General features: G+C 43.6%; 1 protein-coding gene across 2 annotated transcripts in view; it reads right to left on the bottom strand.

Moving 5' to 3' along the window:
• The window catches only part of SERTM1 (serine rich and transmembrane domain containing 1), a 71844-nt gene that overhangs the window by 39087 nt on the left and 5281 nt on the right, over positions 1–27476 (bottom strand). Inside the window, exon 1 of one of the 2 annotated variants that reach the window (XM_068265028.1) lies at positions 17443–17491. The exons of the other annotated variant lie outside the window; for it this stretch is intronic. The gene's annotated coding sequence lies outside the window, so the exon portion shown is untranslated. Of the gene's footprint in view, positions 1–17442; positions 17492–27476 lie in introns of those variants that run through there. 2 annotated transcript variants of the gene reach the window in all.

The raw sequence follows: 27476 nt of genomic DNA, 5'->3' as shown, positions 1-27476 counted from the left end.
AATAAATAAATAGTTGCCTTAGAGACTCAGCTTTTTTCAATCTATATTTTATATGGGAAAATTTATTTTACTTTATTACATAGGGGCTTGTAATTATGGCCAGAGCAACAACAAAAAAAACCCAGAAAAATAACACCTATATTTCAAAATAATATATTGTCGCCATACATTGTGATAGGGACATAATTTAAACGGTTTAATAATCAGGACAACTGGGCAAATAAAATGAGTTGGTTTTATCCACTAGAGAATGTTTAATTTTAAAACTACAATGGCTGAAATCTAAGAAATAATGATTTTTTTCCATTCTTGTATTTTTCCCATTAAAACACATTTAGAATAAAAAAATTCTTAGCAAAGTGTACTACCCACAGAAAGCTTAATTGGTGGTGAAAAAAACGAGGTATAGATCATTTTCTTGTGAGAAGTTGTAATGAAGTTATTAGGGAATAAAAGGGAGGAGCACTGACAGGTGAAAATTGCTCTGGTCCGTTAGGGTAAAAACCCTTGGGGGTGAACTGGTTAAAGGGAAGGTTCAGGGAGGGTGGGTAAAAAATAAAAATCAATTTCCACTTACCTGGGGCTTCCTCCAGCCCGTGGCAGGCAGGAGGTACCCTCGCCGCCGCTCCGCAGGCTCCCGGTGGTCTCCGGTGGCCAACCCGACCTGGCCAGGCCGGCTGCCAGGTCGGGCTCTTCTGCGCTCCAAGGCCCGGAACTTCTGCGTCCCACGCCGGCGCGCTGACGTCATCGGACGTCCTCCGGGCTCTACTGCGCATGCGCAGTAGTTCTGCGCCTGCGCAGTAGAGCCCGAAGGACGTCCGATGACGTCAGAGCGCCGGCGTGGGACGCAGAAGTTCCGGGCCTTGGAGCGCAGAAGAGCCCGACCTGGCAGCCGGCCTGGCCAGGTCGGGTCGGCCACCGGAGACCACCGGGAGCCTGCGGAGCGGCGGCGAGGGCACCTCCTGCCTGCCACGGGCACCTCCTGCCTGCCACGGGCTGAAGGAAGCCCCAGGTAAGTGGAAATTGATTTTTATTTTTTACCCACCCTCCCTGAACCTTTCCTTTAAGGACCAGAGACTGCTGGTTTGAAAAAAACGGTGATTACCAACATCACGCCACATGGACTCTCTGCTACTGCCATGCACGCCATTCTCCTGTTGCTGTAGCCCCCTCGCTCTGCCATCACTAGAACAGCAGAGGTCTCTGAACCGGTCATGTCCAGATTTTGGCTCCTGATCTTGTCCAGGGATGAGCAGAAACTACGCCAGTGCGGATTTATGCATCGTAGTTCGCATCTATGCATCATAGTTCGTAGGTGAAGTTTCAAAACTACGCTTACGAATTTACGTGTAGAGAAGTACCGCTACGCGTAGCTTATGCCCACTATGCATAGTTAACATGTGTATTGCGAAGTGAACTACGAATGCGTTACTCACGTCTAATTTTCCACGTGCGATTGTATGCTTACAAATTTACGCATTGGAAAGGAGAATGTATGCATAGAAGAGTTCCCGGTATAAGCAATTTAACGGAATTAATGCGTAAAATTTTCTGCATATGGGCATAAGCATCCACACACACTACGCGTAATTGCGTATTTTAATGCGTAGTCTACAAAATGCGTACGAAGCGAATATTTGATTTCGAAGCTGTAGTTTGGCGAAGCTTAATTACGTAAAACTACACGTAGTTCCAGCGTAGGGAAGTTGACTGACTACGACCATCCCTGATCTTGTCATCAATGTGGGCTCACAATGATCACGGGGTCAGAAGCCAATTAAATCGGCTCCTTACTGGCTCACGGAGCTCTGCCGTTGTACCGACGATAGAGCCAGGGGACTGCAGTGGCGAGAGAGAAGTGCAATCTGCAGTAGCGGTGGGAGCATGCGGCAGGGATGATTGAAATTCATGCCCTGGCAGGGATAACAGGTTCCAAACAGGGTGTAGATTTCAGTAAGCTCGGTCCGGAAGCAGTTCAAGATGAACTGCAGTGAAACTAAGGTAATAAATAAAATTGCTTATTTTTACTCAGTGTTTGCCCATTGTAAATTCTTTCCTCATCCCGGTTTACATTTTGAAAATTATCACATATCGCTTACTTAGTAGTTGGAAAAAGTCATTATTTCACACAATGCAATGGGGTTCACAGACAGGAAACTGTTAGGGCCATGGCCCTGACATCACACTGTGAAAGGGGTTTCACCACAATATCAGCTATATTGATGGTCTATTCAATAAAAGGTAAAGATTTCTCTTGGGAAAGGGGGTATCAGCAAATGATTGGGATGTTCAATCCTGGGTTAAAGGACAAGCGACACCCATGCTAACCTAGAAATAAAAAACACACACATAAGTAGATAAATACTACTTCTACTTACATAACAGATGTATTGTGCTATCCACGTAATGATTCCTGTGAATTTTATAAAGGAAAGGCAGAAAATCCTTTTCTAGGCAGTGGCCATCTTGCCAAGCTAATGCTGACATCATATCCTTCCTGACTCTTGTTTTCCCCCCTCCCTTCTCTTTCTCATTGTGTATTCATTAGCTGCCCTCCTCCCAGAGTCTTTTTTTTTTATTTACACATCCAATCACTGAGTCACCTCAGCCTTGCTTGTAAACACAAGTGATCAGCTAGGCAGGGAATATATATGGAAGAGGAGGAATATATTATAGATAAAAAGAACTCCCAGCATTCAAAAGAACTCCCAGCATTCAACTTTTTGGCACTGTTTGGCACTAGGGCCAGTGCTCCTAAAGTATGTGATAACTCCAAACCATAACAGCAGGAAAAGTTTTGAATGCAGGATTAGCATCTTTATCACTTAATACACTCAGACCAGTTGCTGTTGAAATTTGATTTTTATGGTGACAATACCGCTTTAAAGTTCCTCTTTAAATGTTTGATAATTCATAAAGTATGCCCATATTGAACAGTGTGCAGTAAGGCACATCTACATTTACACTGTCTGTATGCCACAGTGCCTCAAGTAACTGTACCGCTTCAATTAAATTCACTGTCACCTGTTTATAATACGCTGGGGACATTTTTAAGACTAGTAAGTTGTAGAAGTCTGTGTTTTCACAAAAATATGCAATGTGCCAATTATTTAGCTCAAGTAACAGTAAGGAGTGTAAAAGGTTGCGTTATAGAAAACTGCGCACTGGAGTAAAATAAAATATAGAAAAAATTAAATGAGCTGCTTGTGGATAAGTTACAGCTTGCTAGTTTTATGGGTGATCCCTAACGTATCTTTTGTGTACAAAAATCCTGGGAGAAAATGACTGTGAATTTAGCAGAATTTGCAAATGGAACATTTCTGCAGCATTACTAGTCTGCTTGTCTTGTCATCTTATCCTAACGGCACTATCCGACTGTCTGTCTATCTAGCTACCTGTTAATACATACCCACCCCCTCACTGTAGAATTTATCTGAAACATTAAACCAACACAGGAAAACCAACATTTCCTGGAGAATCTCATAGAATACACAAATGCTGATCCAAAAACATATCTCACGAATTATCTCACTCTCCAAATTTTTCAACTTAACTATGATGGGACGGGACGGGATTCTGAGGCCAGGACACATATAAGACAAAATTGCCCGTGAGAACCAACTGAACCGCTCAACCTAGACTTTTACAATAGATCTACGAAGCCCCGTCTACAGTTTGCTGACCTGATTGTGATTGGATATTCAGCTATCAATCAAGTTACCGACGAGTTAGGTCGTTCTGTAATTGGCTGACCGATTGGGTGACGCAATCGGACGGGGGATCATCTGGCTTTTAGTGGATCCGGAGCCAAGGAAAGAAAAAAGTGTGCTATTACTATGATGGTAACATGCAAGGCAAAGGTGGAAAGTGAAGGTGACTTAAAGGGACATCACTAAGGTGACACCAGGATCCTGAAGCACCAAGGCTCCTGGATTTGTGCATGCTTGGCCAGTCTGGCAGTGGGCAATACATCTGGTAAGTCTGAATGCTGTTGGGTGTCCATGGTGGAGGTGATATACTGGATCAAGACACTGTACATGTGGACTGTTTATAACATCAGGATGTGCGCTTAAACGATTTTATACTGATTCCAATAGGTTTGCCTAACCTTGTGGCAGCGCACTCCGCATGGACTTGGACTCGATTTACTAGCTATAGCTCTTTGATATTTTTATAATATCTTCCAAACTTGTTTGTTGGAAGATAAGTTGGGTGTGTGTTCGGGTGGCAAACAACCAGATGACCAACTGATAACTGGTTGTTTGCTAGATTCAACCAGAGGATCAATCTGACCAACTATCAGGCAGGTTGGAATGTTTGTACAAATCTTTTGAACAACTTTGGTTGTTTAGTTGGTTGATGTACTTGTCTGGAAAACAACTTGTTGTGTGGTTGGTCATGTTGTCCTGTTGGTTGTGCATTAAGTTGTAGGTGTGTATGAGCCTTCAAGACAGATAAGGAGAGAGAATAACCTAAAACAGATAAGATGGGACAGAATGTGAGATAACATAGATATAGGCCCTGATTCACTAGTGCATGGCAATTTTACTGTTACTACCACTGGCAGCATTGTGCTCATTGCCTTATTAGTACAACCTGTGGTACCTGCGCATGACACTCTTAAGGGGCCCATACACTCAGCCGATTTTCTGGCCGACCGATCGATCTCGATCGATCGATCGTTTGCAAATCGGTTGGCCAATCGACCGATCAATGGCCAATTTCGATCGATTTCGATGGATTTCCATCGAACTGGCAGGGTGGAAAATTTAGGTCGATCTGATAAGATTGCTTATCAGTTTGCATTGGCCTTAATGGAAATCTGATGGCAAAAAAATGCCATCAGATCGAATTTCAATAGATTTCAAACTGAAATCTATTGGAATTCTATCCTGGTAAAAAATGTTCTAAAAATGCATCAGATAGATCATCAGATGCATTTCTTATCTATCTGCTGCCAATCTGACGAGTGTATGGGCACCTTAACTATAGGTTTTTGAATCAGGGCCCAGGAGAGATAGTTAATGAGCTAAGTAGACAAAGAGAGATCATTCATAAGGTACATTTTGAGAAACAATCCCATGGACACAAATCTTTTAGCATAAAATTGGCACTATACCAGCACGGAGGCTATGGACGGCACAGGAACAACCTATGTAACCTCTTGGATTTTGTTTCCAGTTAGGGAATTTCATGAAGTTGTGTTGTTTTCTCAGGGTGCTTCATGTTTGTTTTCTCAGGGTGCTTCATGTTTGTAGACACCCAAAAATCTACAAAACTGGCTCTAAAGTGTGGTAGGGGGACATAAAATTGAGGACCCTTTCGAGAAACAGTGAAGGAATTGATTGTATGTTTTACTGAAAAATAAATTTGCTGCTTTTTTTGTGTGCAAAAATACCACCCACTCTGACGTTATCACAATGTGCACTAAACATTGGTAACTGTGTACTATGTGGTAACATTGGTGTTGCCATAAATATGTATCTAAATATACTGTATATACATCATGGTCAGAAGGGAAGCCTTTTTTAATTTTCTCTTGCGCATCTTGCGATTTTGCCCTCAGAAGAAGTATAAAGCAGGAGTTTTCAAGATTTCCTCACAAGGGGGTTTCACCCATTAAGCCTTGAATGACAACACTTCAGCCATCACCAACTTGGACGTTAAACCTTTACGAAAACGACGGATCAGGTTTATTGTAAAAGTAGTATAACACATCTATAACGGTATAATAAATATAAAATGAATAATTTTGAATTCTGAAACTTGAAGCTAAAGTACCACATGTTCTGTTCTGCTATTTGCAGTCAATGAGCAATCCTCCGTGTTTGCCAACAGTGTTGCCCAGCTGCAGCCCTGCACTCATGGGCACATGGCACACCCTCTGCTGACAGCAGTCCTGCAATCCTCGGTGTACTCAAACAACAGCTGAACAGCCCTCAATGCTCCTCACGAGAGCTCATGACAGCTATTATGAAGTCTCATTGGGATACTGATGCCGATGACCAGAGATAAGCAAGTTTCTACTGCTCTCTGCAGTAAAAATAAATGATTTTACACACAGGGAATACTTGAGAATGCTTTCAAAAGTTCTTTTATGTAACTAGTTACTGAAATTCCAGTTTTGGGACTATAATCCCACTTTAAGAAAGTACCTTCTTGGACTGTAATGTGGGAAGAAATAAAGGTATAGATCAGTCAGCTGCAAAATACTAGTCATCATCATGAAAGTTGAACTGTAGTGAAAATAAAATAATTCATAAATTGCTTATTATTATTTTTTTTTTTACAATATTCATTTATAGATTATTTAGTCAGTTCTTGCCCATTGTAAAATATTTCCTCACCCTGATTTACATTCTGAAACCTATCAATGGTGAAGACATCTTCAGTCTTGCCATTTAATCTGTGCAGAATGTTCGTTTACTGTGAGTTCTATGCACAGAGGGATATACTGCTTGCATGGCAGTTGGTCATGACACTAGGTCATGATGACATCACACTGTGGGAGGGGTTTCAACCACAATGTCAGCCATAAAGAACCCCCTGATGATCTATTTGAGAAAAGGTAAAGATTTCTCATGGTAAAGGGGGTATCAGCAACTGATTGGGATGAAGCTCAATTCTGGGTTAAAGGTCCTCTTTAATATATTATTCAGCAACACTGCCGTGGATGAAGTATTAACTAACGTTAACCTATTGCTATATTTTATGTATGAGTAACCCCTGCAGTATTACAGGTGTCTATTGATGTCCTGGCCTTCTGAATTTTAATAATGTAATAAGGTCAAATGAAATTAAGCTTGTGCCGCCGATGAGCAGATACATAAACAGTAAGCTTGCTCAGAACATAAACCCAGCTGACCTCACAGAACCTGGAAAAACAAGGCGGATACACTGCAGATGTCTCTGCTCTCAAAGCAATCCTCTGTGACACCATTGGGAGTCCATAGGATACCGAAGGTAAACAAATCTATTGCCACCACCGGAACTACTGCAGAAGCTAATTAGACTTGCTCAGTCTGACTAGATCATATCTTATCGGCAAAAAACAATGCACACGATGCATTCTGTGCCAGGGAACATTTCCCGGTGTCTTATTGAGCTGAACTTGCTCAGGAAATAGCTTATATAATGTAAGTTCACAATGCAGCAATAGTTTCGCTGCAGGTACGCTTTATTTATATGTATATATATGTTTAATATCCCACTAGGCCTTTTTTCATGTAATTGTAGCAATTCTGTTCGGGAGACACTGCCAAGGTTACAAAAGATTTATGTTGAGTATTTTCACCGAAAGTGCGCAAAAGACAGGGAGCATGGAGAGACTATTGTGCTGAACACAGAGTACAGTTGAAAGTCTATTTGTTTTTTTTGTTGTTGTTGTTTTTATTTCAGCAGAAAGTAGAAATGTATTGAAAAGCCGGGAATGATTTTGGTGACAGTAAGCTCGGCTGGAAAGGGCTCGGATCCAGAGATTCAACACAATGAGCCTCTCTGGGGTCACGCTAATGCCCTGAAAGTGCCAGCTTGTCCAAAACACGCATAGACTGTACTGCGGTCATTATATGTGATTTTCGCTCTTTGGGGTGGAAGGACGGAAAAAGCTTTCAGCAGAAAAAGTATCCTAATAAACCGAGCACTGCAAAATGACTCCTCGCTATTCAGCGTAAAATCGCAGCATATTTTTACAGGCATTATAAAGCTGCATACACACTTCCTTTCTGCTTGTTATTTTTAATATACAAAAATAACATTTATTTGTAGCTCCAATTTGCAATGCGTTTCACGTGCACAGTCCCGCTTCATCAGGCAATAAATGGAGAAAAGCTAGTGTCAGTTTGAACCACAGCCAATCGCCTCTGGACAGAGGCTGCGGTTCAGACTGACACTAGCTTTTCTCAGCCAAGCACCTCTGGACAGAGGCACTTGGCTGCGGTTCAGACTGGCACTAGCTTTTCTCAGTCAAGCACCTCTGGACAGAGGCACTTGGCTGCGGTTCAGACTGACACTAGCTTTTCTCAGCCAAGCACCTCTGGACAGAGGCACTTGGCTGTGGTTCAGACTGACACTAGCTTTTCTCCGTTTACTGCCTGATGAAGCGGGATTGTGCCCGTGAAACGAGTTGCAAATTGGAGCTACAAATAAATGTTATTTTTGTATATTAAAAATTTATGTCTGTTTCTCTGAGGAAGGTAAGTCCACCAACTTCCCCCTTTTAAAATGTTTGTAGACGTTTTTACCCTATTTTGGTGCCTCTGTTCATACTTCTACATTCAGTCTAGTTCACCCCTGGTGGAGGGGTGTTATCCCCTTTTTCCTGTCTACAGAGAGCGACTTCTTAAAACCTGAGTGGGGTCAGGTCACAATTCTCCCCACCTGCTGTTTGAGTGGTTACCTATGAGGTAAATCACGTTTGCAAGTATATCTACTATTACTTGTACAATTATACTGTGATCTACAAAGGTACTAGACTATATTGGCCACTCGGTTTTTGCTTTTGTTTTGCAAGTACTTACTTCTTCCTCAGACACACTTTCTAAAGCTACGTACACATGTGGGATTAAACTCAAACAGGAAGGCTGATAAAGAGCACCCTGGGAAGGGATGTGACAATAGCCCATTGCAATCCCAGAGAAAAGGATCCTGGAGTGCAGAGCAGCAGCAGTGGAGGTTTCTTGTGTATTCCATGTGTGCGCTCCCAAACTCACTTTATCAACAAAATTACCACCATCTAATGGGATATCTCTCTCCTCCACTCCACTGTCTCTTCCCTCCACACCACATGGAGGAAGTCAACCAGCTGCTGGCAACTTTATCTGCCACTCCCTGCCCCCTAGATCCAGTCCCATCCAACTCCCTCCACCCACACTTTCCTGATCTGGCCACTGTCCTCTCCCACCTGTTCAACCTCTCCTTCTCTACCAGGACCTTCCACTCCGTATCCAAACAGACCGTGGTTCTTTCCCTGCTAAAAAAAACCTTCACTCGACCTGCACTGCCAGCCAACTACCCCCCAATAACCTTCCTCCCCTTTGCCTCGAAAATCCTTGAATGTCAGGCCTACCAACACTTGACCCACTTTCTCGGTTCCAACTCCTTTTTTGTTCCCCTGCAATCCGGATTTTGACTGTCCCATTGTACTGAAACAGCCCTCACCAAAATGGTCAATGGCCTTGCTCTTGCCGAAGCTGAAAGTAAATACTCTATCCTACTCCTCCTGCACCTTTCCTTGGCATTTGACACTGTCAACCATTCCCTCCTCCTCCATTCCCTGCAGTCCATGAGTATCCATGACCTAGCCTTAACCTGGATATCCTCCTACCTCTCCAAGCACTCCTTCACAACATCATTCAACCATTCCGTCCTCCTCCATTCCCTACAGTTCATGGGTATCCATGACCTAGCTTTAGCCTGGATCTCCTCCTATTTCTCCAACCACTCTTACACAACACCCTTGAATGGTTCCTCCTCCACTCCCACACCCTCTCAGTCGGTGTTACCTAAGGCTCCATCCTAGGATGCGTATTGTACTCACTCTACATAATTTCAAATTGGAAAATCATCTCCTCCACCTGGACTTGGACCACCTTGGACTTCTGATATTCCCACCCTGCACAGCTGCACCCCTCCCAGATAAGCATATCATGACTAATAACACAACCATCCATCCTACCCCCCAAATCCGCTGCCTAGGTGTCACCTTGGATGCGGCTCTCTCCTTTGTACATCACATCCAAAGAATTACCAGATCCTGCAACATCCACCTCTGCAACATCTCCAGGATCCACTCCAACCTGTCTCCTGACACCACCAAACTCCTCATCCATGCCCTTGTTATTTCCCACCTTGACTAAAGCAATTTCCTTTTATCAATCCTCCCTGTAAAACGCATCGCCGACCTTTAATCGGTAATGAATGCAGCAGCCAGACTGATCAACGAATTTATGCCAACTCATTCACTAATTTTTGCCAAAGACATTGAACTATTGTTACCAAAGACATCTGCATGATCTTGTTTTTGTTGTAAGCTCCTTTATGTCCTACCTTGTATTTTATCCCCATTTATCTATTGTGCAGCACTGCGTATGTTGACACTTTATAAATACAATTAACAATAATAAAAAAGAATGCAACACCTCTCTGTCACCCAAAGAATCAAAGCCAGCCTGAGATTGCTGAAACTTCTGACCCCTGAAGATTATGAGACCTGCTGTGACTCATCAGCTAGTTATTTTTAGAAGCAGATGGGCTCTTGTGAAAAGTACCCTCGTTTTAATGTAAAGTTCCCCTCTTGCTATAAATTTGTTATGAACATGTATCTGTAGTGCACAAATAATTTATTCAGTCTTAAGTTATACAAAATGACCTTTCTACTTCAATTTGCAGATAAGGATGCATTTCTAAAACTGACTGTTGCCAATATTGCATTACTTTTCCAGCCAGGAACCTATACTTTGTGTTGCACTAATATTCTGTATTCTGTATTCAGTACCAACAGCTGTATTCCTGCAGGAGTAATTAGCAGCACAGAACAGCTGATAAGGTGTTGCTTGTTTTTGACACCTTCACAAACTGAGTATCTGACAAAAAGCTCTGGCACTCCCAGTCTTGACAGATTCTGTTATGTCATTAAATCGAACATAGTGTAAAGCTAAACTCAAGCAATTGCTTATTTTTTCAATGAACAGATTACTATTAATATGTTTATACCTGGTAGGTAGGTACATTTTTGCTGGTTCACTTCTGAATAAAGAAAGGAAGTTCTGGACAGATAGGCTTTGTCTCGGTGTAATGGGTGTTTTAATTAACAGCATGGCTTAATTAACAGCCATGCTATTAATTAAGTGCCACCAGTGAGTCTGGTTTAGCCACTCTGAAGACACCACAAGCTGTGGCTCAGAAGCAAACCCTACACTGCTCACATGGCAATGAGTCTGCATGTTGTGGTGTCCAAAGTTCCAGCTCATGTTCTGCACCAAGACAGAGGTTTCCTGGTGATATAGTTATCCCTCAAAGCAGCTGCTGCTCAGCCATGGACTGTGACCTCTTGTAGGATATTTGCTCATAAAGTTGGCCACTTTTTAATGAAGTATTATTTTGATTATTCAGATAAATGCAATTGTAAATAACATGTTGTAATACATCAATTTTTTCACCATCAACACACACACTAATCTGCACCTCCTATCTATCACAACCGATTATAAAAAAAACGTTCACGTCGCCACCTATTAGTAGACTGATCGATGAATGGGAACTCATGTTCCCATTCACCGATCAGAGAGCCTGTGATCAATGATCACCAGCATCAATGAGATGCTGGTGGTCACTGACAAAATGAAATTAAAACCACACACAAAGCATTTCCTGTGTACTGTTCACAGTACACAGAAATATAAAGTGGGGACATCTAGTGGCCAAATAGTAAAATTACACATACATACATACAATTAAATAAATTAATAAACACATACATACTCTCTATGGATGAATAGAAAGGTTAAAGATAAAATGAAGAGGAAAAATAATGCCTATAAGGTCTTAAAACAGGAGGGGACCGAGGCTGCACTAAGCAATTATAAGGAGTGCAATAAAAATTGTAAAAAAGAAATTAGAGAGGCAAAGATTGAAGCTGAAAAACAAATCGCTAAGGATATCAAATCTAACCCAAAAAAGTTTTCCAAGTACATCAAAGGTTGACTGTATAGGACTCCTAAAGGATGAGGATGGGAACTCAATGGTGGATGACCAAGGTAAGGCAGAGTTATTAAATGCTTTCTTTGCTTCTGTCTTCACAAAAGAAACAGCACTGTTGCAAACTACAGAGGCAGAAGAGTCTCAATCTTCTAACTGTAATATTAAATACTTAACGCAGGAAGAAGTGAAGGCAAGACTAAATAAATTAAAAATAGACAAGGCACCTGGCCCGGATGGCATGCATCCTCGGGTCCTAAGGGAATTAAGTTCAGTTATAGATAAACCCCTTTATCTTATCTTTTGTGACTCTCTTGCAACTGGCAGAGTCCCAGTGGATTGGCGTACAGCCCACATTTTCCCATTATTTAAGAAGGGCAAAAAATCTGATCCAGGAAATTATAGACCTGTAAGTTTAACATCAGCTGTATGCAAACTATTTGAGGGGTTACTAAGAGATACTATACATGACTTCATAGTAGAAAATAATCTTATTTCTCAGCATCAACATGGGTTTACTAAAGACAGGTCCTGTTTGACTAACATGCTCAGCTTTTATGAGGTAGTGAATGCTAATATGGATATTGGGAATGCTGTAGATGTGATATACTTGGACTTTGCAAAGGCCTTCGACACTGTTCCCCACAAAAGTCTGGTGCAAAAGTTGAGGATGCAAGGACTGGGGAAGAATCTGTGTTCATGGATAGGGAACTGGCTAATGGACAGAAAACAAAGAGTTGTGGTCAATGGATCGTACTCAAAATGGGAGACTGTTAGCAGTGGGGTCCCACAGGGGTCTGTTCTGGGTCCAGTGCTCTTCAATTTATTTATTAATGACCTAGTAGATGCAGTAGTGAGCAATGTTGCTATTTTTGCAGATGATACAAAATTGTGCAGAATCATCAACTCTCAGGAAGATAGTGTCATATTGCAACAGGATCTGGATAGGATGGCTATATGGGCACATACATGGCAGATGAAATTCAATGTTGACAAATGTAAGGTCATGCATTTTGGACGTACTAATGGTCTAGCACCATACAAAATAAATGGGATACAGTTGGGGACATCAAACTTGGAGAAGGACTTAGGAGTACTCATTGACAACAAGTTAAATAATCGTACTCAATGCCAAGCAGCTGCAGCTAAAGCTAACAAAATTTTGGGATGCATTAAAAGGGAAATAAAAACTCGAGATGCTAGCATAATATTGCCCCTGTTTAACTCTCTAGTAAGGCCACATCTGGAATATGGAATTCAGTTCTGGGCACCACATTACAAAAAAGATATTGCAGTTTTAGAGCAGGTGCAGAGACGAGCAACAAAATTGATGCGTGGGATGGAAGGTCTCACTTATCGAGAAAGGTTAGATAAACTGGGTTTATTTAGTCTAGAGAAAAGACGCCTTAGAGGGGATCTAATTAACATGTATAAATACATCAGAGGGCAATATAATACCTTGGCGGATGAGCTTTTTGTCCCTAGGCCTTCTCAAAGGACTAGAGGACATGATCTGCGCATGGAGGAAAAACGTTTTAGCCATTTATTTAGGAAAGGGTTCTTTACAGTTAGAGTGATTAAGATGTGGAATGCATTGCCGCAGGAAGTCGTTATGGCAAACTCTATACCTGCATTTAAAGGGGGCTTAGATGCTTTCCTTGCGTTGAAAGACATCCATGGCTACAATTGCTAGGTAATGCCTAATGATGTTGATCCAGGGATTTTATCTGATTGCCATCTGGAGTCGGGAAGGAATTTTTCCCTTTAGGGGCTAATTGGACCATGCCTTGTAAGGGTTTTTTCGCCTTCCTCTGGATCAACAGGGATATGTGAGGGAGCAGGCTGGTGTTGTACTTTATACTGGTTGAACTTGATGGACGTATGTCTTTTTTCAACCAAAATAACTATGTAACTATACATAAATACAAATAAATAAATAAATACATTTACACCTATATAAATACAATTAAATACAAATAAATAAAGTGCCCCATTAATTAACTCCTTACTCCCCCCCCCCATAATTACCAAAATAAAACATTACATAAAACTACATAAAAAATACATAAATGGTTACCTTAGGGACTCCGCTTTTTTTTAACATGTATGTCATGAGGGTATATTACATTTATTTTTGCAAATAAAGGCTTGTAATTAGTGATGCAAAACAGAAAAAATACAACTTTATTTCCAAATAAAATATAATATATTGCACTATTGCACTAGGGACAGATTTTAAGCATTGCAATATCCGGGACAAATGTACTTTTTTTCAATTTTTTTCTTATTATTCCCATTAAAAGGCATTTAAATTAAAACAATTCTTAGCAAAACGTACCACCCAAAAAAAGGCTAACTGGTGATGAAAAAAAAAACAAGATTTAGATCATTTTGTTGTGATAAGTAGTGATAAAGTTATTGGTGAATGAAGCATGAATAGGAGGTGCGCTCAAAGGTGAAAATTGCTCGGGCCCATAAGGGGAAAAACCCCTTAGTGGTGAACTGGTTAATGATACCTGATCTGATAGAATGGTCAGTTGCTTGACCATTGTCTTAACAGTCTGTCTCCAAAATAAAATATGTGCTTCATTTAAACAGAAAGATTGACATCCAATGGTAAGTTCCATTGTATTTGTCATCATTGTCATTTGGTTTTGTTTTAACCGGGACAAATGTGAGAATTGGGGCTTGATTCACAAAGCGGTGCTAACCTAGTAAGCACACTTAAAGACTTTCGGCGTGATAAGTAGGATGCTAACTAGGTTAGCACCGTTTTGACAATAAGATCATGCGCAAAGTCCCGTGCGCAAAACTTTGCATGCGCATAGTGCGGTGTGCATGAAACGTCGCACCGCGATGCGACCTTATAGGCGCATCGGATGCGCCGTTATCGTCGCATCGCGGTGCAACGTTTCGTGCGCACTGCACTATGCTCCTAAGAACAGTCTTAAAGAAGGAGATTTGGGGTTCAAGTGTCAACAACTATGGCGGTACTGCCTCACCATATTACCAGTATTTCTATATAACTAAGAGCCACTTACAGCATTCAGCCATACACGGATACCATTATTGCACAAAGAGACTTTACAAAAATTCTCTTTGCTACGGAAGAACATCATTTTCTTTTCTGCACAAAGATGAAAAGGGCGCTTTCATCTTGAGTGTGTCACATCTTCGGGTCCCTGCTGTGTGCAGATTGTTCTCAGGGAGTTGTGCCCATCTATGGCTACCCACACACAGAGAGGGACACATTTTCTACAGGAAAATAAATGCTCAAAATGTAACTCACCAAGCTCATGCCAGCTACAATGAAACCTTAACGTGGACCTGAACTCTTGCACAACCCAGAAGGAAAACAGAGAGAAATGCATCCTGTATGTATTTAGAGAGTTTAGCCTGTCTACATCTTGGACTTATCACCACTGTAATTTGATCTCTCAGCTGTGTCAACTCAGGAATCTCCTCTGCTATGGCAAAGCAGCTAATTCGTTAACACAGGATGTTATTCCTTTGTCTGCTTCCATGAATGCAGGAAGAAGACACACTGCAGATTTATTGCAGGATTTGTATCAGCTGCGCGCATCTCCCGCTTGATGGGCGGAGCTGAGCTCCGCCTTCAGTCTCCGAGCGGCGATCGCGAAACCGCCGTGTATTTACATGTGCAGCGCTGCGATTAGCAGCAGCGCTGTACTGGGGACAGCCGTGTGACACGGCTGTCCCCCTGGGGGAAAAGAGAGCGATCGGCTCTCATAAGCAGAAGCCTATGACAGCCGATCACTGTGATAGGCCGGCTGGGGGGAGGGAGAGGATTTAGAAAAAAAAAATAGCAAAAAATATAACAAAAAAAACCCAAAAAAATATTTATTAAAAAAAAAAAATAAACACAGGGGGGCGATCAGACCTCACCATCAGAGAGCTCTGTTGGTGGGGAGAAAAGGGGGGTGGGATAACTTGTGTGCAGAGTTATACGGCCCTGCAGCTTGGCCTTAAAGCTGCAGTGGCCAATTAAGGTTAAATTAGCCTGGTCACTAGGGGGGTTTAACACCATGGTCCTCAAGAGGTTAAAGTGGACCTGAACTCAGAACGTCCTCTCTGCTCTAAAAGATACACAATAGCATAAAAACCCTTAAAGAAAAAAAAAATCTTGGTTACAGCTGCTCCTACAATAAATCTGCAGTGTTTCTACTTCCTGATTCATGGAAGCAGACATATTGTTAACATCCTGTGGCATTAGCAGTGCAGTCCTAGGAACAGTATAGTATCATGTGACTTTAAGCCTTTCCTTAAAGTGGACCTGAACTCTTGCACAGGACAGAAGGAAAACCGAGAGAAATGCACCCTGTATGTATTTAGAGAGTTTAGCCTGTCTAATGCCACCTCATCTGTGACTTATCACAACTGTAATTTGATCTCTCAGCTGTGTCAGCTCAGGAATCTCCACTGCCACAGCAGAGCAGCTGATTTGTTAACACAGGATGTATACTTCCTGATTCATGGAAGCAGACATATTGTTAACAGCCTGTGCTTTCAAATGAGCTTATCTGCCATCTCTGCCGTGGCAGTCAGGTGACACGGGGAGAGATCAAGTTTGTGATTTGACACAAATGAGGGGGAATTAGACAGGCTAAACTCTCTAAATACATACAGGCTGCATTTATCTATGTTTTCCTTCTGCCCTGTGCATGAGTTTAGGTCCACTTTGAAGGGTATTAGGCTGTTGCACACAGCGCCGGGCAGAGGTGAGAGAGGCTCCAGCTTTAGGGCGCAGTGTAGGAGGGGGCGCACAACTCACTCAGCTATCATTCACCTATTGTGTTTGAAGCAGAGAGAAATAAGAAAAGGGGATACATGGCAGTGACTTAAAGCCAGATAACTAGAGATTAAGGTGTTGTGGGGTTGGGGGCCCTGGGGCACCTCTTAGTCTGATAGCAATCAGTGTGTGACGGCTGGAGTGGGAGGGATGTAGGGGCGCACTTTGGTATCTCAGACTTGGGTGCTGGAAGACCTTGTCCTGGCTCTGGTTGCACATCTTTTAGAGAAGAGAGGAAGTTCTGAGTTGAGGTCCGCTATATGTCTCTACATAGAAAAAACTGTCCCAATAGCAGATGTAAAAAGAAAGCCTTCAACAGTTTCATGCATTTCTAAGAAAAATAGATACTGATTGTTATTCTTCACACAACCACACACTGAAGCCTGATTTACTATCCTTGAAGAGGGAGATAAGGGCTTTCATATCTGCAGTCAGATATACATGGAATTACTGACTTTATATGCATTGTTTTATACTATCACACATCAGGTTCCTGCTGCTCTGTGTCACAATGGATGAAAGCCTGGGCTGTTATCCCTTAAATAAGGTGATTAACGTGAATAATGATACCTGTATGTATATAGATATAAAACAATCAGTATGTACTAAATATACAGTATACCCCTGTGATGTAAGTAACACCTGATACTGTTTGTTATATGTCTATACCACTAAAAATATATCAGAATAGTTTTGATATTACAATTATTCTCAGTATATACCACATTAAAATACAATAAACATTTGTTCTGTTCACAGACATGGTTGACCTGGCAACAGACACTCTACAAGCCGTGACCCGCCCACCCCAATGATGCAGGTTTAAAATTAAAAACAGGATAAATACTTGTCCTGATTACTAATACTGTAGTGTTGTTCATCCACGCTAATAAAGTGGGTCGTGTCAACACATAAATGGAAGTGAAGAGACTCACTGTGGCCTGTAAATTATCTGCCATGGGCAGGGAGTGATAGGATGGATAGGAGCACCGAAACAGAAGATTATTAACCCATGTAGTTCTAGATAAGATGGCACATCATGATCTCTGATTGGCTAATGGCTACGGTGTGTCAGAGAGACTGGTTAGATTGGTGTGTAGTCATCCATGATAAAATGGGTTACCCTAAATACTTCACTTTTGTATCCTTGGTATCATCACTGGTGAAGGCATGCCATTGGCTGATGAGACATTTATCTCTGAAACCCTCTTCTCAGCTCAATTACCAGTAGTTATTGCTTGCAAATGCTTGTCACCAGAACGTCCCTTTATTGCTGAATGGAAAAGACAAGTCATACCCTCCATCCCACACTTCACTTCACCCACCTTTATCAGGTAGTATTGCACCTTCCTAGATCTTATTGCACAGTTTTGAGCTAGTATGGTTTAGGTGACCCACGGGGAAACCTCATAGGGAACAATTCTTCAATCACAGCACCCCCTAAAACTTAAAGTGAACCAAGCGCATTTTTAGAACCCAGGGCATCTCAATAGCACATGAAAAATGTATGCCAACAATATCCTTCATTATTGAAAAACAAACTTCCATTTTACCTTTACGTTACATTCAAAGTTTAGCAATTAAGTTTTATTAGCCTACTTCAGCAGGAAGCTAATTGTTTTATTGCACTCATTACCAACAAGTAAACATTAACTTTTCATTAACAGAGGGAGTGGGTAATAAGGACAGTTTCCTCAAAGATATTATCCAGAGGCATGGTGTGAAAATAGCAACTCTGACTTGTGTAAATAAAGACTGTGAGAAGGGGAGGGGGGGGGGACATGGCAGCTTCTATGCCAGGAGAAATGCCAATGAAAGAAAGGGTGCTTAGTTCTCTTTAAAGCATCATAATACAGAATGCTGCAGCCAGACTCCTAGCCAATGCCCCCCGCAGCTCACACATCACCCCAGTACTGCAAACTCTTCACTGGTTGCCAGTAAAATGGAGAATCAATTTTAAGATCTGCCTGCTGACATTCAAGGCTCTACACCACATGGGACCCAAATACATAGCGGATCTATTGGAACTTTATGCCCCTCCACGCACCCTCCGCTCTGCCAACAAGATGAAGCTGGTTATTCCCAGGATACACTTAACATTTGGTGCCCGGGCCTTTTCCTATGCAGCCCCTACTCTATGGAACTCACTTCCACAATCAGTACGAGAGGCTTCTTCTCAGGACAGCTTTAAAAAAAAGGCTAAAAACTCACCTCTTTTCCCTAGCCTTTGAGACTGCATAATGCAGGGTCACAGCGCTTTGATTCCCCAGGGAGAAAAGTGCTATAGAAATATTATTGTTATTGTTATTGTTATAATTGGCTAAATAGTGTGGGTGTAGTTATTATTACAACCTATCTGACACCTAAAATGTCTAGAGGAGTGCTTTCATTGGATAACTGTTGAAACAGCAACCAATCACGCTATTGAAGTTTCCCTATGAGGTTTCCCCGTGGGTCACCTTAGCCACACTAGCACCACTTGATCTTTCATGGCATCTTGCAAATTACTCCGTTCACTTGACACGGTATAATCTGCATCATTTTGTTACTGTTAACAATATTCATTTTTTGATATACTGTTTACTTTGTATTTAATTGTTCATATACTATGCTAATTTTGTATGCACACAATTTTCTCTACACTGTTTTGGGGTAAAAAAATAAAAAAGATTGCGCTAAAGACCACGATGATGCGAGAGGGAGATGATGTGCGTCGCAGCTTGTAGGGCTATATATGGTAGACAGTTAACACTAACAGTGGCATTATTCTTGATGTTTTTTGCATACACTGTTATGCACTCTGTATAGCACTATTAAAGGGACACTTAAGTCAAACAAAAAAAAATGAGTTTTACTCACCTAGGGCTTCCAAAAGCCCCCTGCAGCTGTCCGGGGCCCTCGCCGTCTCCCTCAGATCCTCCTGGCCCCACCGGCAGCCACTTCCTGTTTTGGTGACAGGAGCTGACAGGCTGGGGACGCGAGTGATTCTTCGCGTTCCCAGACACATTAGCACCCTCTATGCTGCTATATGGTATATGATATATGCTATAGCAGCATAGATGGCGCTATTATGGCCAGGAACGCGAAGAATCACTTGCGTCCCCAGCCTGTCAGCTCCTGTCACCGAAACAGGAAGTGGCTGCCGGCGGGGCCAGGAGGATCGGAGGGAGACGGCGAGGGCACCGGACAGCTGCAGGGGGCTATTGGAAGCCCCAGGTGAGTAAAACTCATTTTTTTTTTAGTTAAGTGTCCCTTTAAGCACTTTATGCTTTCGGCCATTGGGCATTGGCTGCGTGTAGTTTATTAGCACATTAGGGCCCATATGCAATTAACTTTTTCTCCTGAGTTTTCTCCTAGGTGATATTTTCAAATGTGACAATAAAATGTAATGTTTCAACTACTTTTTGAACTCTACTATTGTTGTCAACTACTTTTTGATACTTTTTTAATTACAGAGTGCTGAGAAATTATTTTAAATAGAAGTTGAAAAATTATCTCCGAGGAGAAAACTCAGGAGAAAAAGTAAATTGCATAATGGGCCCAGGAAGCCTTTATGTGGAGAGAATATATACACTTGTGGGGATACTGTATCTCTGATCCCCGAAAGACCTTTTTCTCAGATTGGTTGTTTTTAATCCTGACAAAAAAGTGGTGCATGGTGGAGAAAATGAGAAGCTGGCACTGATATAGAGAAAGTTAACTGAATACACTCCTGAAGTAATAATATAATATGGCTGCTCACAAGAGTGTAAACATTTTTTTATTGGTAATATAAATTACATGATACATTAAAAATCTTCTCCCCCACACAGGGTTATTATTATGGTCATTAAAAGACAACTATTGCATCTCCCTGAGTAAACTGCACTACAAATTACTTTTTCCCCTATGTCCCTGTCACTTATAGTAAGTAGTGAAAATGTGACAATTCTGCTAGGGTTTGGGCTACTCCATATCCTCATACTAACTCAAATAGACAGTGGGCCGAAAAGAAAAACTTAGACCAAGTCAAGTGCCAACATTTATATTTATTGAAAAATTGGTTTACAATGTTTACGGATGTTTTTTAATTTAAATTTTGTGCACTGATTCAGAAACAAGGAAATCTTAATTTACTACAAAAACGCTACAACTACCTAGTTCTTCCCTGTTCAAAGTCTCTGTAGATGCCGTCTGTGTCTGTGTTAGTGATGGGCGAACAGTGTTCGCCACTGTTCGGGTTCTGCAGAACATCACCCTGTTCGGGTGATGTTCGAGTTCGGCCGAACACCTGACGGTGCTCGGCCAAACCGTTCGGCCACATGGCCGAACTAAGAGCGCATGGCCGAACGTTCCCCGAACGTTCGGCTAGCGCTGTGATTGGCCGAACGGGTCACGTGGTTCGGGCCCGAACGCGCTCTGATTGGCCGAACGGTCACGTGGTTCGGGTAAATAAATACCCGAACCACGTCATATCTCCGCCATTTCTCTGTGGGTTTAGCTTTGGGTAGGCAGGCAGGGTAGTTCGCTCTCCAGCCACGCTAGCCAGGGTCCCCCCCAGTCATTGTGTGTCGCTGCTGGGAACAGTAGTACACCGCTCGCTCAGCCACACTATATAGCATTCTGTTTACTGCCACTCTGTGTACCTCGCTCAGCCACACTATATAGCATTCTGTTTACTGTTCTGTGTCTGCTGGGAATAGTAGTACACCGCTCGCTCAGCCACACTATATAGCATTCTGTTCACTGTTCTGTGTCTGCTGGGAATAGTGGTACACCGCTCGCTCAGCCACACTATATAGCATTCTGTTTACTGTTCTGTGTCTGCTGGGAATAGTGGTACACCGCTCGTTCAGCCACACTATATAGCATTCTGTTTACTGTTCTGTGTCTGCTGGGAATAGTGGTACACCGCTCGCTCACCCACACTATATAGCATTGTGTTTACTGTTCTGTGTCTGCTGGGAATAGTAGTACACCGCTCGCTCAGCCACACTATATAGCATTGTGTGTACTGCCACTCTGTGTACACGGCTCAGCCTGACTATATAGCATTGTGTGTACTGCCACTGTGCACCTCGCTCAGCCACGCTATATATAGCATTGTGTTTACTGCCACTCTGTGTACACCGCTCAGCCAGACTACATAGCATTGTGTGTACTGCCACTCTGTGTACACCGCTCAGCCAGACTCTATAGCATTGTGTGTACTGCCACTCTGTGTACACCGCTCAGCCAGACTATATAGCATTGTGTGTACTGCCACTCTGTGTACACCGCTCAGCCAGACTATATACCATTGTTTACTGACACTCTGTGTACACCGCTCAGCCAGACTATATACCATTGTTTACTGACACTCTGTGTACACCGCTCAGCCAGACTATATACCATTGTTTACTGACACTCGGTGTACACCGCTCAGCCAGACTATATACCATTGTTTACTGACACTCTGTGTACACCGCTCAGCCAGACTATATACCATTGTTTACTGACACTCTGTGTACACCGCTCAGCCAGACTATATACCATTGTTTACTGACACTCTGTGTACACCGCTCAGCCAGACTATATACCATTGTTTACTGACACTCTGTGTACACCGCTCAGCCAGACTATATACCATTGTTTACTGACACTCTGTGTACACCGCTCAGCCAGACTATATACCATTGTTTACTGACACTCGGTGTACACCGCTCAGCCAGACTATATACCATTGTTTACTGACACTCTGTGTACACCGCTCAGCCAGACTATATACCATTGTTTACTGACACTCTGTGTACACCGCTCAGCCAGACTATATACCATTGTTTACTGACACTCTGTGTACACCGCTCAGCCAGACTATATACCATTGTTTACTGCCACTCTGTGTACATGGCTCAGCCAGACTATATAGCATTGTGTGTACTGCCACTCTGTGTACACCGCTCAGCCAGACTATATAGCATTGTTCACTGCCACTCTGTGTACACGGCTCAGCCAGACTATATAGCATTGCGTACTCTGCCAGTCAGTGTGTATATTGCTGGGATCAGTAATACTCCACTCACCGTCAACCACTATATGAGCTCACCATGAGTTCCTCAGAGACCTCCGCTGTGAGCAGCACTCCCAACAACAGCAACAGCCAACGCCCCACGCAAGCTATAACATCCACCCCAGCAGCCAGTGGTCAGCAGCAGCCCTCCCCGGAGGAGAACGTTGTGTCCATCGGTCCGGCGCCAGAGCGATTAATGAGGGCTGCCATTGAGGGGATGATGGGGCCTGATGTGGAGGAGGAGGTCGGGCTCAGGCCAGCATCCCAAGTTAATGTTGAGGACGATGAGGGGTCTGTGACTGTGTCTGGGGATGTTGGGGTGGCAGAGGTGGTGGGTGGGTCAGACTCAGGAGAAGAGTTGTATGATGAGGATGATGATCGGGACCATCTGTATGTGCCTCAGAGTCCGACCCCGGAAAACATGTTGTATCGTGTGTTTAGGTACTAAAATCTGCGTTCCCAGTAGTGTTGGGCGAACAGTGTTCGCCACTGTTCGGGTGCTGCAGAACATCACCCCGTTCGGGGTGACTATATAGCAGACTATATAGCATTGTGTTTACTGCCACTCTGTGTACACGGCTCAGCCACACTATATAGCATTGTGTTTACTGCCACTCTTTGTCTGCTGGGAACAGTAGTACACCGCTCACCCGCCACTGTATAGCATTGTGCTCTGTGTCGCTGCTGGCAATAGTGGTACACCGCTCACCCACCACTGTATAGCATTTCTGTACTGCCACTGTACTGCTGCCAGTCAGCGTGTACTGTAAGGATAAGTGAAATGAGGAAGAAATCCGGTGAAAGAGGGAGGGGCAAGGGAAGAGGTGTTTCCCCTGACGGTTGTGCTGGGGAGCTGTACTCCACGGCGGCGGCCCCCCACAATGACATATGACGAGTTTGAGGAGATGGAAGAGGAGGGTATGGACAATGTGGACATAGACCCAGATTTTGTTTGTGAACGAGAACATCGCCGTCGTAGCAGCAGCACAGATGAGTCTGTTGAAGAACCCACTGCTGCACGAGTTCGCCTTGTGCCACAAGGTAGGCGGCGCGCAATTTCAGGCACCACAAGCGTGGAAGTTCAAGTGAGAGGCAAAAGAGGCGCAAACAGAAATCGCCAGCAAGGCAGGTGCTCCAAATTCTGGGCTTTCTTTGAAGACTGCACTGAGGATGTTACCATGGCGATTTGCAAGGTGTGCAAGACCCGCCTGAGCAGGGGGAAAAGTATTAACAACCTCTCCACCACCAGCATGAGCCGCCACATGCTATCCAAACATCCCACTCTGTGGGCAAACGCGGCAGGACAGGGTACCACCAGCAACACTGCCTCCCTTGGGTTCACCAGACTCACCACCAGACCCGCCTCAGCAGCAGCAGTAGCCCAGCCATTGCGTGGTTCAAAACATTCCAAAAAATCAGATGACGCTGACACTGTCACTTTCCGGAGTAGTGCTCTTGAGGTCTCCCAGTGTTCATCAAACACAACAACCAACAGCCCTTCGTTGTGCAGCCCTACGGTTCAGTTGTCTGTCTCGGAGATGTTTGAGCGCAAGAGGAAATTGCCAGCAAATGACCCCCGGGCCGTGGCAGTAAGAGCCAGCATAGCCAAGCTTCTGGCCTGCGAAATGCTGCCATATCGAGTGGTGGAGACAAACAGCTTCAAGGGCATGATGTCAGTGGCCATCCCACGTTACGTGGTTCCCAGCCGCTACCACTTTGCGCGCTCTGCAGTGCCTGAGTTGCATGAGCACGTGGTCAGCAAAATAACCCGAAGCTTGAAGAATGCCGTTGCCTGCAAGGTTCACGTATCCGCCTCTCCACAGAAAATGCAGACCGTCTGACTCAAATTAAAATGAATCAATCCTGGATTGGAAATGACTACGCAACACTCCAGGACCCCAACCAAGTAACATGACCAATGAACATCTGGGATGGTTTAGCGTTTCCGGTCCCTGTTTATTGAACCTCTCATCTGTATTACATTTATGACTGCATGGCGGCAAAAAGCATTGCTGCTATATCCGCACGCTTTTTGTCCTCATGCAAGGCCTGGGTTGTTGTGTCTCAAAAAGCATGGCCTTCTCCTCCTGCGCCTCCTCCTGTTCCGTCACGTGTGCTCTGTGCTGCTGCTGCTGCTGGGTTAGCGTTACCGGTCCCTGTTTATTGAGCCTCTTCTCTTTATTACATTTATGACTGCATGGCGGCAAAAAGCATTGCTGCTATATCCGCACGCTTCTTGTCCTCATGCAAGGCCTGGGTTGTTGTGTCTCAAAAAGCGTGGCCTTCTCCTCCTGCGCCTCCTCCTGTTCCATCACGTGTGCTGCTGCTGCTGCTGGGTTAGCGTTACCGGTCCCTGTTTATTGAACCTCTTATCTTTATTACATTTATGACTGCATGGCGGTAAAAAGCATGCTATCCGCACGCTTCTTGTCCTCATGCAAGGCCTGGGTTGTTGTGTCTCAAAAAGCGTGGCCTTCTCCTCCTGCGCCTCCTCCTGTTCCATCACGTGTGCTGCTGCTGCTGCTGGGTTAGCGTTACCGGTCCCTGTTTATGGAACCTCTTCTCTTTATTACATTTATGACTGCCTGGCGGTAAAAACCATGTTACCTGTGCAAAGAAACATGACATTTTCAGCATTTAAAAGACAATTTTTCCTTTGAAACTTTACAATCAATTTTCTCAAAAACTATAAGCTCTTTTTGCTAAATTTTTTTCCCTCTTGTACCCACTCCCAAGGTGCACATACCCTGTAAATTTGGGGTATGTAGCATGTAAGGAGGCTTTACAAAGCACAAAAGTTCGGGTCCCCATTGACTTCCATTATGTTCGGAGTTCGGGTCGAACACCCGAACATCGCGGCCATGTTCGGCCTGTTCGGCCCGAACCCGAACATCTAGATGTTCGCCCAACACTAGTCTGTGTGTTCAATAACAAAAAAACTAACTGCCTGCAAGCGGCCCACATCCTCACATCATTATTAGTGGCCACTTGCCTGAATCATATCTCTGCTACACAAGACTGGCAGGCTTCCTGCTTCCTGTCTGTCTGGCCTTCTACCTAGGCTGGGAGGGTGACAGAGATCCAGCCATTCATCAGCCTCCTAGCTCCAACCCCAGTACACGAGTGTGCCCATGTGATGTCTGACTGCAGTGGCATAGCTAGGGAGCTATGGGCCCCAGTGTAAGTTTTACATTGGGCCCCCAAAGCATTCTATACATAACAATTGATGCTGCGCACCAAAATCTGCACAGGACAACCACAGTGTCAGAGGTATAAGAAGGGGATGGGGGCAGCTTGTTAATGATTGCTACTATTCAAAGCATCTATAGAAGTGATTATTGCCAGCACAGGACCAATAGAGAGCCAATACTGTGTTTGAGGAAGGGCCCCTCTGGCCCAAAGGCCCCTGTGCTGTCGCAACCTCTGCACCCCCTGTTGCTACGCCACTGGTCATGTGGAAGTCAGCCAAGCAATCACCAACATGGAGACAGGGCCAATAGACTCTCAGCATCAGGAGATAGTGAAGAGGGCAGGAGTGGGGAGAGCGAGAGCATGATATTCTCATGTAAAGATTATAAAACATATACTGTAGTGTGGGAGGAAACCCAGTTAGATGCTTGGTGCACCTACATGTTTAACAAGGGCCTTGTTAAAAGTTTAGGTGCACCAAGTATTGTTACAATGCATATCCTATCCCTTAGGACCCTTTTACACTTAATCAGTTGCTCTCAGTTAAAACGGAAAGAAAACTGATTTTTGAAGTAATGCCCATGTTTTCCTATGGCTTCTTTTACACTTAACGCGTTTTAACTGAAATCTTCTTCCCAATGCACTGCTATTGAAGAAACGCATACCAACGCGCACTAACGCATACTAACACGCACTAACGCATACCAACTGATTAAGTGTAAACGGGCCCTTACTGGTTTCCTTCCAATGTTGTGTAGTCCTTGTGCTGTATCTGATGACATTGGACTACTGTGACTTGTATCAGCCAATTATACATATTGTTATGCTACAAACTACTTTTCATGTCTCCATTGTCTCTGGCATCTCTCTAAATTATCCATTAAGATGATCTTGAAGTTGAACTCAGATGGCAGGTGGCAGGCCCAGATTTACATCACAGAAGCCTATAGGCACAGATGTTCTGGCACCCTAGACTTGGCCCTGCCCGAACCTACAAACCCCCACCAAACTGCACCACAAGGGTGCTGGCTGTCCTATGAGCTGTCACTTCTCCCTTACTTCCCTTGCCAGTCATAGGTGCCCCTTAGTATTAGGTAAACATAGGTACCCTCAGTATTAAGTAGCTAGAGGTGTCCCTGACTGAAGGGAGATCTTGTCAGTGGAATGCAGAGAGCAGGGTGAATAACCTCTCCTTTTAAATCTGCATGGGACTCTGCATAGCGAAGGAGTGAGGGAGGCACTCGGGGAGGGGAGTGAGACGCCTTTCCATCATCAGGCGCCTGTAGGCACTTGTCTACAGTGCCTTATGATAATCCGTCCCTGATAGGTGGAGATGGTAAAAGACTACCATATAACCTGGAATTCACCTACATACTGTACCTCCCAAGTCTCTGATAGGATGGATGGTCACCTTTTAGCATAAGCATATTTGTGTGGAAGTCACTCCTAAACATCTAGTCACCCAACATGAATTATAAATCAGCAAACAATAACTTCCTACGTCATGCTTTTGATTTTTTTTCTTCACTACTTTTGTAGATCAGCATTTGAAAATAGACAATGCAACAATGAAAAAGGTCCTGTCAGAAATCAGGACCTGATCCCCTTGGGAGACATCGCTGAGCCGGGCTGCACAGCTATGTAGCTGACAATGCACTGTGCTGTTATGTGGGAGGGCAACAGAGGGATGACAAGCGGCGGGTGCGTGACATCACGTGGCTGGTGGGGGACCGGCGCAAACAATGGGATCTG

The sequence above is a fragment of the Hyperolius riggenbachi genome, chromosome 2 (assembly GCF_040937935.1).
Source record: "Hyperolius riggenbachi isolate aHypRig1 chromosome 2, aHypRig1.pri, whole genome shotgun sequence".
Classification (NCBI taxonomy): domain Eukaryota; kingdom Metazoa; phylum Chordata; class Amphibia; order Anura; family Hyperoliidae; genus Hyperolius; species Hyperolius riggenbachi.
This window is presented reverse-complemented; position numbering and strand designations above follow the sequence as displayed.